Here is a 12030-nt window from a genome sequence, read left to right on the forward strand (position 1 = left end):
GAAATAGTATCACACATCTTTTTTATTTTTATTTTCTTTACAACTATGTCCTCATTGTTTCCTTTCCTTCTTCTCGCTGGAGGAGGGTTTTCTTCAGGTTGTTTGACTAATAAGGAGACCTTGTTGCAGCCTGGAGAAATTCATTCAATGCTTTATGAACACTCAGGGAGTTAGTATTACAATGTTGTAGCTGGCTGTACAATATGTCCACTTGAGGCTTGACATGGTGCTGGAAAGATGTTCTTCAATCGGAAATTGAAGTCATGATTTAACACGCCTTGATTCCTGTTATTTTGAAGTTCCCGAAAACACTCTTGAAGGGAGACTTTATTTTCACAGACTGTGTTAGTGAGTCACCTGTTAAAATTCCACCTGGTATTATATCCGTGAGGGATCCTTTTATTTATGCTATCCAGCATGGCTAACCATGAAGGCAATTTGGGAAAAAAATGCTGGTATCGCAGCTAGACTGCTGAACAAAATTCAGGTTTGTTGATTCTGTGATGCAGCTTTCTCCATAAATAAATTTAATTGGTGCACATAGCAATGCAAAAAATGTGCATGTTGGTAGGACTTTTTAATTGTCTGTACACTACCTTTATCACCACTCGTTACTGCTGACCCATCGTATGTGTGCGCAATAAATTTATCAGTTTTGCCATTCATCTCTAATTACTCTAAAATACTTTGTGCAAGTCCTTCTGCATTGTGAGTTTTAGGATTAATGAATTTCCAGAATCTCTCTTACACAGCACCATCTACTTCATACCGGAAAAAAATAACCTGTTGAGTATGTTCAGAATCATCTGTGTTATTATCCGACATTACAGCTAAGAATTTTGTTAGTTTAATTTTACTTCGTATTTCTTTACACACCTCAAGAATACATTCTAGAAGCTTGTTCTGGATAGCCTTGGATGTTTCCCTAACAATGGTGAACTTAAAAAAGTGGGCTTTGACTGAATACTCTAACTTACCGGCAAATTCTAATAATCCTTGGAAAATACCAGGATTTGATGAATGAGCAGTCTCATCATGGCCTCGAAGTGCAAGTTCAAATTTAGCACAGAATGTTACACAGTCAGTTATGTTTTAGAGTATTTCTCGACACTTTCTCATTATATCTGTTAGTTTCTTGTCTATAGGCTTCACTTAGTTGTGAAGCATTGTTCACGTTCCTAGCATAGCTAAGTCTACCTCATTCTTGAGATATTTAGCTGATTGTTCATGTTGTTTAGCCTTTTCACATAAATATGTCAAATCTGCCACTCAAGCCTTTGTTCAAGTTATGTCACGCCCAAACAACAAACGCGGAAAGCAAAACAGAGTGTTTCTTTCATCGCAGCCAGTTAACCACTTCCACTAAAGAATTAAACTTTCTCATGTAAGCTTGCTGTGTACTTGATGATGGTTGACAGGGGTAGAATGATACCAGTATAAATGGTCCGTTATTGGACATTATAAATTTTCCAGCTAACTCATTCCTGGTTGCCAGCGTTTCACCCCCATGTGCTAAGTTGGGCTCAATAGTTGGTACATAGCACACCCGCCAAGACATGGTTAGGCCCGCGCAGCTCTGAGCTTGCATCTGGGAGATAGTGGGTTCGAACCTCACTGTCAACAGCTCTGAAGATGGTTTTCCGTGATTCCCATTTTCACACCAGGCAAATGCTGGGGCTGTACTTTAATTAAGGCACGACCGCTTCCTTGGGTGCGTCTTGGTGGGTGTGCTATGTACCAACTGACGAGCCCAACTTAGCACACGGGGGCGAAACGCTGGCAACCAGGAACGAGTTAGCTGGAAAATTTATAATGTCCAATTACGGACCATTTATATTGGTATTATAAATTTACTCATTCGGGACAAATATTTCAGGTTCGCTATGAGAATCAACATCTGTATCAGGGGTAGAATGACTAGCATTCTTCACCTCATTCTTCTCAGTGAGGATTAATTATGAAAATTAAATGCCTCTTAAATACCTAATGCTATTCTTAACCATGCCTATTCATAGAATTTAAACTGCTAGTACTGGCTCTTTGAGGCATTAAAACTTTTCACTGTACATTTTAAAATAATCAGTACTTCATAAATCTAGGCAGCCAGGGAAAACGAGTGTGTCAGAAATGTACTTATACTCTTCTCCCCTAGATAGATACTATCATGTTTACTTCTACTGTTAGGACCAAATGAAATACTGTACATATAGTTCAGTTCTACCGGGCAAGCTGGCTGTGCGGTTAGGCCCGTGCAGCTCTGAGCTTGCATGCGGGAGATAGTGGGCTCGAACCCCACTGTCGACAGTTCTGAAGATGGTTTTCCATGGATTCCCATTTTCACACCTGGCAGATGCTGGGGCTGTACCTTAATTAAGGCCACAATTGCTTCCTTCCCACTCCTAGACCTTTCCTATCCCATCATCGCCATAAGACCTATCTGTGTCAATGTGACGTAAAGCAAGTTATAAAAAATAAAAATAAAAAAAAAAGTTTAGTTCTGACTTATGCTGCTTGGACCAAAGATCGAAATCCCTTCCAGGACTCACAGTGTGGACTTTATTTTGAACATTTTCTGACTCTCAATCATTTTCCCTGACAGCTTAGAAATATTGATTGTTAAAAGGCACAACAAATACAACACACTACTTGCTCGTCGAGAATACTGTGTAACTGTGACTGCATGGCTGAGAGCTAGTCAGGCTGCAGTTCGGCTGGCATGCTTACGCACACACTTTCCACTTTCTAAGTGTGCTGAATGAATTGCACACCACGTTTGTGGGGCACAGCCCAAACAGTGTGACCTCAGCCTTCCTGCTTGCTAGTAGTTGTGAACCACTGCACTCAGCCTCTCTAGCCCTGACAGATTTAGAATGAGTTACAACTTTATATACTTCAAAGGAAGTAAACATTTTGGATGTGCAATTTTATTTTTGTTTGCCTTTACCAAGCACTGGGAGGGGCTGCAGGACTTATGGAGAAACTGCATGTAGATAGAACCATTCATTTTATTAAAATGAATTCCTTATCTATTTCCATCTCTTGCATCATATTTGAAAGCATGCGAATCTAGGTTTCTTAAGAGGCTCTTGCACATAGAAAGTCTCAAGATCTCCCACTCTCTTTCTTAGAAAGTTTTAAAATATCATGCCAGATGCTTGTTGAAATGGGTTCAATTGGAGAAATATTTTTTTAAATATTGAAAGTTATGTAAATACATGTAATGGCTGGGTAACATATCCCTTAGTTTGTCTCTTACAATCTATTAAGAGTTTCTCTCTTGTAAGGCCACAAGCCTACTACGCTGTCATAGCAGGGGGAGAGGTGATACTCCCAATGTGGTGCGTCCCAGGTGGCGGATAGGGGAGTCCTAACTGGTTTGCTGGCGGACTTGAGCAAAATAAAATATCTCTCGCAGACAAAACACACAACCCTCTGTGGGTGGAGGATGCAGACAAAAGTACACCCACGGTTTCCCCTGCCTGTTGTAAGAAGCGACTAAAAGGGGCGACCAAGGGATATAACATTTGAACCATGAGGTTATCTGTGATAAGTACCATCACACGAGAAACACCATGAGTAGACTTTCCTTGCAATTACCTTCAATCAGTCACTACTGATCTGCATTTAGGGCAGTTGCCCAGGTGGCAGATCCCCTATGTTGTTTTCGTAGCCGTTTCTTAAAGGATTTGAAAGAAATCTGAAATTTATTGAACATCTCCCTTGGTAAGTTATTCCAATCCCTAACCCCCTTTCCTATAAATGAATATTTGCCCCAATTTGTCCTATTAAATTCCAAATTTATCTTCATGTTGTGACCTTTCCTACTTTTAAAGACACCACTCAAACTTATTCGTCTGCTAATGTCATTCCATGCCATCTCTCCACTGACAGCTCGGAACATACCACGTAGTCGAGCAGCTCATCTCCTTTCTCCCTAGTCTTCCCAGCCCAAACTTTGCAACAGTTTTGTAATGGTACTCTTTTGTTGGAAATCACCCAAAACAAACTGAGCTGCTTTTCTTTGGATTATTTCCAGTCCTGAATCAAGTAATCCTGGTGAGGGTCCCATACACTGGAACCATACTCTTGTTGTGGTCTTACCAGAGACTTATATGCCCTCTCCATTGCATCCTTACTACAACCCTCATAACCATGTGCAGCGATTTGCACCCTTTGTTTATAATTCCATTTATGTGATTACCCCAATGAAGATTTTCCTTATATTAACACCTAGATACTTACAGTGATTCTCGTAAGGAACTTTCACACCATCAGTGCTGTAATTAAAACTGAGAGGACTTTTCCTATTTGTAAAACTCACAACCTGACTTTTAACCCTGTTTATCAACATACCATTGCCTGCTGTCCACCTCATAAAATTTTTGAGGTCATTTTGCAATTGCTCACAATCTTGTAACTTATTTATTACTCTATACAGAATAACATCATCTGCAAAAAGCCTTATCTCTGATTCCACTTCTTTACTCATATCGTTTATATATATATATATATATACAGTATATGAAAACATAAAGGTCCAATAATACTGCCTTGAGGAATTTCCCTCTTAATGATTACAGGATCAGATCAAGCTTTACCTACTCTAATTATCTGAATTATATTCTCTAGAATTATAGCCACCCATTCAGTCACTCTTTTGTCAAGTCCAATTGCACTCATTTTTGCCAGTAAAGTAAACTCGTGTCCTCATCCTGAGGTGGTGCAGCTCTTTTTAGGCTCACCCCCATTGGAGGTGAGCTGCATGTACAATTTCAACCACATACCAGCCCTCCTGCCATTCTTAAATTTCTGGCAGTACCGGGAATCGAACCCGGGCCCCCTAGGACGGCAGCTAGTAGCACTAACCGTTACGATACGGAGGCGGACATTTTTGCCAGTAGTCTCCCATGATCTACCCTATCAAACGCCTTACATAGGTCAGTCGCGATGCAGTCCATTTGACCTCCTGAATCCAAGATATCTGCTATATCTTGCTGGAATCCTACAATTTGAGCTTCAGTGGAATAACCTTTCCTAAATCTGAACTGCTTTCTATTGAACCAGTTACTAATTTTGCAGACATATCTGATATAATCAGAAAGAATGCTTTCCCAAAGTTTACATGCAATACATGTCAAAGTGACTGGCCTCTAATTTTCAGCTTTATGTCTTATCACCCTTTCCTTTATACATAGGAGCTACTATAGCAACTCTTCATTCATTTGGTATAGCTCCTTCCTGCAAACAATAATCAAATAGGTACTTCAGATATGGTACTATATCCCAATCCATTGTCTTTAGTATATCCCCAGAAATCTTATCAATTTCAGCTGCTTTTCTAGTTTTCAACTTTTGTATCTTATTGTAAATGTCGTTTTTATCATAGGTAAATTTTAATACTTCTTTAGTATTAGTCACCTCCTCTATCTGGATATTTTCCTTGTAACCAACAAACTTTACATACTGCTGACTGAATACTTCTGCCTTTTGAAGATCCCCACCTACACACTCCCCTTGTTCATTAATGATTCATGGAATGTTCTTCTTGGAACCTGTTTCTGCCTTAAAGTACCTATACATATCCTTCCATTTCTCACTAAAATTTATATGACTGCCAATTATGCTTGCCACTGTGTCACTGTGAGGAGTACCATTGGTTCTGTGTGTGGATCGCAATGGGTTTACAATACCTGTGTAAAGTAGCTGCCACTATGATGGAGGCTCCCCTCTGTCCAGATCCACTTGGAACACCTCAAGCAGATAAAAAGAGGCTATCATTGCTGGGGGTGTTTTACTATCTGTTTGTGGAAATCATGGGTCTGAGTTTCAAGGAACACCACGGTCTGGATGTTGCCTGTGATTAGTGCCACTATATGAGCGACGCCGTAGGTCTGCGTTGCATGTGATTAGTATCCACTACGTGAGGAAGTCCATGGGTTTGCGTTGCCTTTTAGTGGCGCCATTATGTGGGAAACACCATGGGTCTACGTTACCTGTACATAGTACATTACCTGTGAGGAGTACCACAATGTGTGGAACACCATGAGTCTACGTTACTTGTGATTAGTACTGCTACATGAGAAATACCATGGTTCTACTTTACTAGTGATAAGTACCATTATGAGGAGCCATTGACCTGGAATTTGCACCCCCTTTAGACAACAAGTATCATCGATTCAGGAGTGTTGTTGTTGAGGAGTTGAAGTTTCTGTTGGAAAGCCTTTATTTTGCTGACCATGTCATTGATGAGATGATTTTCTTTTTGGAGCTTCAGACTTAGATAATTTAGAAGAACCATAATGTCTGCTCAAAATCCTAAATCAGCTCTCCATTCAGGGTCATGTAAAAGTAGCTCTGGACGTCCTATTTCGTCCAACAACTTACCAATGGCGTGGCATATTTGCCAAACTCAGAAAATCACCTTTCCGCTGCTTAACCAGTGGCAATGAGTGAGCCTCTGAGAATGAATATAATTCACATTGGACACCACCACGTCCATCATGTCTTGAAGACTGATAATTTTTGTGTGAAGAACCTCTTGATGAGTAGAACATTGAGTGGAGGGCAAATTCGGTATTGTACCCGTAAAAATGTGTTCACATCTTTAAGGCGCTTGATATTAAATGAACGAGCATGATTCTTAATCAAGGGAGTGGCTTTATCATTGGAGCTGGTACAGAGAGAGGTATAGTTATCAATTTGAGAGATTATTTTGATAAACTGAGTTTATTGATCATCAAAAGCAAGTTCATATCACCTTCGTACGGCAGCGTGGAAGTGTCGTGGCTGGTTGGTACCTCCAAGTCCTGGGATGGTGCTGGACATCGACTGGGCAGGGACCACACCTGCTCGGATGAGGAGTTCTGGAATGTCTGGAGGTTCTGGAAATGTCTCGACGTTCTGTAATGTCCCGACGTTCTGGAATGTCTCGAAGATTGGCACACGTTCCTGGGTTCGATTCGAGACGTAATTCACACCTGAATTTCCTGCACGGCACTCCACACATTCAGGGCACTGTCTGAACAGATGTGACCCTTTAATTATGGTTACTGCACTCTAGATATTAAATCAAAACGTTCTGGAATAATCACTCGAAGAACAAGTACTGGTAGAAATGCAAGTTCATAATGCAAGCCCACTGTAAGTCAGAATGTTCTAGAGGATTACTGTCACTGCAGTCCTAAATGCATAGTTCTGAAGATTTAAAACATATTGGCAATGAACTGAATAAGTAGCACTTGGAAACTGTCCTGTTGCATTAATAAGCGAAGTGAATAGCCATTAAAGAAAATAATATTCGAAAGAAAAAGTCTGACTTCATAAATTATGGATCACTCAAAATACTGGAAAGTTCTAGGCTTTCGGGAAATGCGATATGCGTATTCCGAATTGTCACAGTCTTTAAGAATCAAAACATAAGTCCCTGTGCAGCACTTGGAAAGCATTGCATATTTCACAATTAAACGTAATGTTGAATGTCCCCTAAGTTCAATGTTCCAGAAATTGATTCAAAAATATAAGTTCGAATAAGTTCGAAACGTAAGTTCAATGCGATACACAACACACGTGAAATTCAATCGTCGTCGAATAAGTAAGTCCTTATGTGGCACTTCAAAAAAAAACAAAGTTCCAATGTGTAGAAATAACAAAGTTCCAATGTGCCGAAATGTTAAAGTCCCAACACGACACTCGAAGAAAATAAAGTTCCAACGTGTCGAAATGTTAAAGTCCCAACACGACATTCGAAGAAAATAAAGTTCCAACGTGTCGAAATGTTAAAGTCCCAACACGACACTCGAAGAAAATAAAGTTTCGATGACAATGTTCCAGTACGTCACCTTAAGAAAATAATAAAGTCTTATCGCGACACTTGGCGAAAATAACTAAGTTCCAATGAGACGCTTCAGGAAAAAAAACAAAGTTCTTATATGGCACTTTAAGAAAATATCAAAGTCTAATCACGACACACGAAAAAAAACAAAGTTCCAATACGATGCTCTCAAAAATAAAGTCCCATTCAGGCACTTCAAGAATATGATAAAGTCCTGATACAACACTTAGAGAAAATACCGAACTTGGATTTCGCAGACTGTCGACTAGAAGTTCGACACGCACAACACTTCTCTTGTCACCCATGTCACAGAGACGGCGGAGTGACAGACACTGAATTCGTAGGTCGGGTGGTCTTCCTTTTATACACGTTCGCATGGAAGTGTCTAGAACTCGGGTACTATCTACCCTTATAACTTCTATAATACTCGGTGGATTTTCTTGAAATCTGAAGAGATGATGTCCATTGTAGAGGCTTTTAAGTTGGCAATGTCAAAATAGCGATAAATTAGCTCAAAATGTACTTTTGAGGACGAGCTGGATCATTACCATATATGGTAGCGGATAGCTGGCTTACGGCGGCCACGTCACTCGCTGGGTACGTCACTGCGTTCGGCGGGCTGCCTACCTTCCATCTCGCGCGAAGTTCAACAAACATACTTCGGACTTCTGTCGTAGCGGTGTTCCCGGTACAGTATATTAAGCTTTTTGCACATACTGGGCAGTGGTATTCTGCTGTATGCTGGAGCTAATGCAGGGTTACTATGTCCAACAAAATATTCTTTATTAGTGACACTATCCGGTTCAGTGGCTAAATGGTTAGCGTGCTGGCCTTTGGTCACAGGGGTCCCGGGTTTGATTCCCGGCAGGGTCGGGAATTTTAACTGTCATTGGTTAATTTCCCTGGCACGGGCGCTGGGTGTATGTGTTGCAGTGGCGGCTCGTGACAAAATTTTTAGGGGGTTCACAACATTTTTGTTCATGTCTCAAATCAGCAGAAAAGTAACATAGGTACATGAATCATTTCACTAACAGTTCCTTGTACGGTTCCTTCTTCACAAATACTTTGGTAGAACCCCTGTAACCGAGGATAAATTTTATACGAGACTAATTTGTTAGTGTAGAACAAAAGTAAAATTCACAATAACTTTACTACACTGAGATTATTGAAGGATGCGAGTACTATTCTTGGTTTTCAAACAGCACGAATTTTACCTGGGTGTTAGTGTAGAACCAAACCAAACCTCATGGCCTACCAAGCGACTGCAGATTACGAGGTGTCGTGTGGTTAGCACGACGAATCCTCTCGGCCGTTATTCTTGGCTTTTTTTACCGCCATCTCACCGTCAGATAGCTCCTCAATTGTAATCACGTAGACTGAGTGGACCTCGAACCAGCCCTCAGATCCAGGTTAAAATCCCTGGCCTGGCCGGGAATCGAACCCGGGGCCTCCGGGTAAGAGGAAGGCACGCTACCCCTACACCGCGGGCAGGCTGTCTTAGTGTAGAACAGTAGCAAAATTCATAATAGCTTTACTGCACTGCGAACACTGAAGGATGCGAGCACTATTCCTGGTTTTTAAACAGCACGAAGTTCATCTGGATATGACGAGAAGCATAGAAGGAATGTGTACCGCATTTACCGGTAAATTTTTAAAAATAATTATTTCCGAATTGACCCCAATAGTCTCCACATTATCTCGGTTAGTCAGGTTCTACTGTTCCACATGGTAATTATTCTCATTTTGCAAATTATAGCCACTACTCTAAACAATTTATAGCATGCAGTACAACCAACAACACTAGATCATGCTTATTTAAATGATAGGATTTAGATTAGCAACTCACGTAAATGCTGATTATTTGTACAGGAAAGCAATCCTTCTGTCCTTCAATCGCGCAAATTTCTCAATCACTTTACGATTGAAGTCACTGATGATGTTGACAAATCTCTTCTCAATAGCAAGCATAGCCAGCGCTGACAGTCTTTCTCCAGTCATGGTGTTCCTCAGAAATGTTTTAATTCGTATTCAAAGTAGAAAAACACCTCTCAGGCTCCGCTGTCGTCATTGGGGTTGTGACAACAATTCGGAGTAATTCGCATACTTGTGGAAATGTGTCCCTATCTAGTTCATTGTCAAGCAGAAACTGCAACATGAAAATGGCCCCATCATCTTTCTGAAAGTCATATCTCATATACAATACTTCTAGTTCAGTCTTCAGCTGTGTCTTATTTAGGCACGGATACATATGCGCCACTGTATTCAGTTCTCTTTCTGGAAAAGAGTCTGAATAGACACCAAAATGCCTATTCAGAATTAGGGTACTAGCGAAATCTGCCGGTAATGTAATGCAATAGTAGCTCCTGGGAGGCTGTGGCTAACCATAATAGGGGAGGTGGCGGACCCTTGTGGTCAACTGTAATACTGCCACTGCGTTGAGAGTGGCTCTAGACGACAAGGCACGTACCTTACCGTGTCCTCGCTAATGGGAATATCAGTGCAGAAAACCATGACGTCATCTGCTTTGCGCATGCGTATAGTCTTCAGCACAATAGCGCATTATCCAGTGTGCTCGCTGCACTGTCAGTCAAAATGAACAACTGTCGGTGTAACGGGGCTTCGATATAAGTCGATTGTCGAATGCTTTCGATCGATTGTCGAAATCAGGTCGAAAGAAAAGAATGAATGCGTAAATATGTAATAAAACTGGGTGTTCACGTGCTCCTGTGCTCCTGAGAGCCCACCGCCACTGATGTGTTGTCTTAATCATCATTTCATTCTCATCACGATATGCAGTTCACCTATGGGCATCAAATCCAAAAGACCTGCACTTGGCGAGCCGAACCCGCCGTGGGATCTCCCGGCACAAAAAAACATACGCCATTTCATTTCATTTCATTAGTGACACTTCCATAAGTGGCTTTCCAGGTCTTGCTAAACATAGAGCTAATTATAAAGTTGCTCTAAGCATAGCATCACAACACCCTTCAACTTCTTCGCCCTAAGTTAGAGAAAATAGTGTGTTCAGAATAACAGAAGCATAAAACAAGAACGAATACACATTTAAGAGGAATGTAAACCAAGTAAAGTTCTTTTTGCAGGAGCTGTAACAAAAATAAAAATGCTAAAGTATTGTTACAAACCTCATTTTTGGATACAGAACACTCTTCATCAAGATTTTTCTACTTCCTTAATCTTCCTCTGTGGCCTTCCTCTATGGTTTCATCTTATTTTTCTGAATGTACTCTATTGTAGTGTCATTTAATAGATGATTTTCTTACACGCATAATTATTGTCCTGCAAATTAGGCACAACTGACAAAAAGAAAAGAAAGTTTCCACACTGATTTAAATGAACTTTCGGGAGTCTTTGATTTCTTCAGAGCAGATTGGTCCATTATTATGTAATTGTCTTGCTTTTATATATTTCACTGATAAACAAGCCATTTATTAATGCACGCTTCATCGCTCCGCAGCACGCTACACCATCCGAGTCGCCCCTAGACAAAACGCTGGTGCGAGCTGAATGGGTCCGATTCACAGTACACGGAACCTCCGTGCCTCTGTTTGCACGCATGAGATTTCGGGTGTTTGAGAGGCCCTGGTGTAATATATTGGGAGTGAAATCCAGCTGATCTGCCTTTTACAGGATGTTCAGCAATTAAGCTCTTGTAATTGAAATGGTGGGAGGGACCACCTTGGTTAAGACTTCATGAACCTTAATGTCTGAAGGAGAATGTTGAGCCTAATGAAGAAAAGAAGAAGGGTACTTCAACATTAATGGATTCTACCTAGACAGAAAAAAAAATGGTATCTTATTTATTTTTCAATGTTATCTTATTTATTTTTCAAAATATATCAGCATTTTAATAATGACTGCCTGGATTCTAAGATTTATTTGCTATACAAGGGTAAAAGAAAAGAGGGTAAGTTCAGCAGAACTAAAAGTTGAAGAACTACAGGCAGCAGAGAAGACAATTTTGAAGATGGTTAAACAGGAGATGCTTAATGGGAAGTAATATACTTTCAAGTCTCTAAATGTGTTTGAAGACATGTACAGAGAAGAATAGTAAGAAGGAAAGATGAGGAAGAATTCCTAACAGTGGTACTGTTCTTGTCCAGTCAGAAATTAGTCCACATGCTGATTGTTGGTATGGAAAAACCTATAGAATTATCTCATGCTGGAGTACAAATCCTACA

General features: G+C 40.4%; 1 protein-coding gene across 5 annotated transcripts in view; it reads left to right on the top strand.

Moving 5' to 3' along the window:
- The window catches only part of LOC136864796 (CUE domain-containing protein 1), a 304781-nt gene that overhangs the window by 192577 nt on the left and 100174 nt on the right, over positions 1-12030 (top strand). The gene's annotated exons all lie outside the window — the stretch shown is intronic.

This window comes from Anabrus simplex, chromosome 2 (assembly GCF_040414725.1).
Source record: "Anabrus simplex isolate iqAnaSimp1 chromosome 2, ASM4041472v1, whole genome shotgun sequence".
Taxonomy (NCBI): Eukaryota; Metazoa; Arthropoda; class Insecta; order Orthoptera; family Tettigoniidae; genus Anabrus; species Anabrus simplex.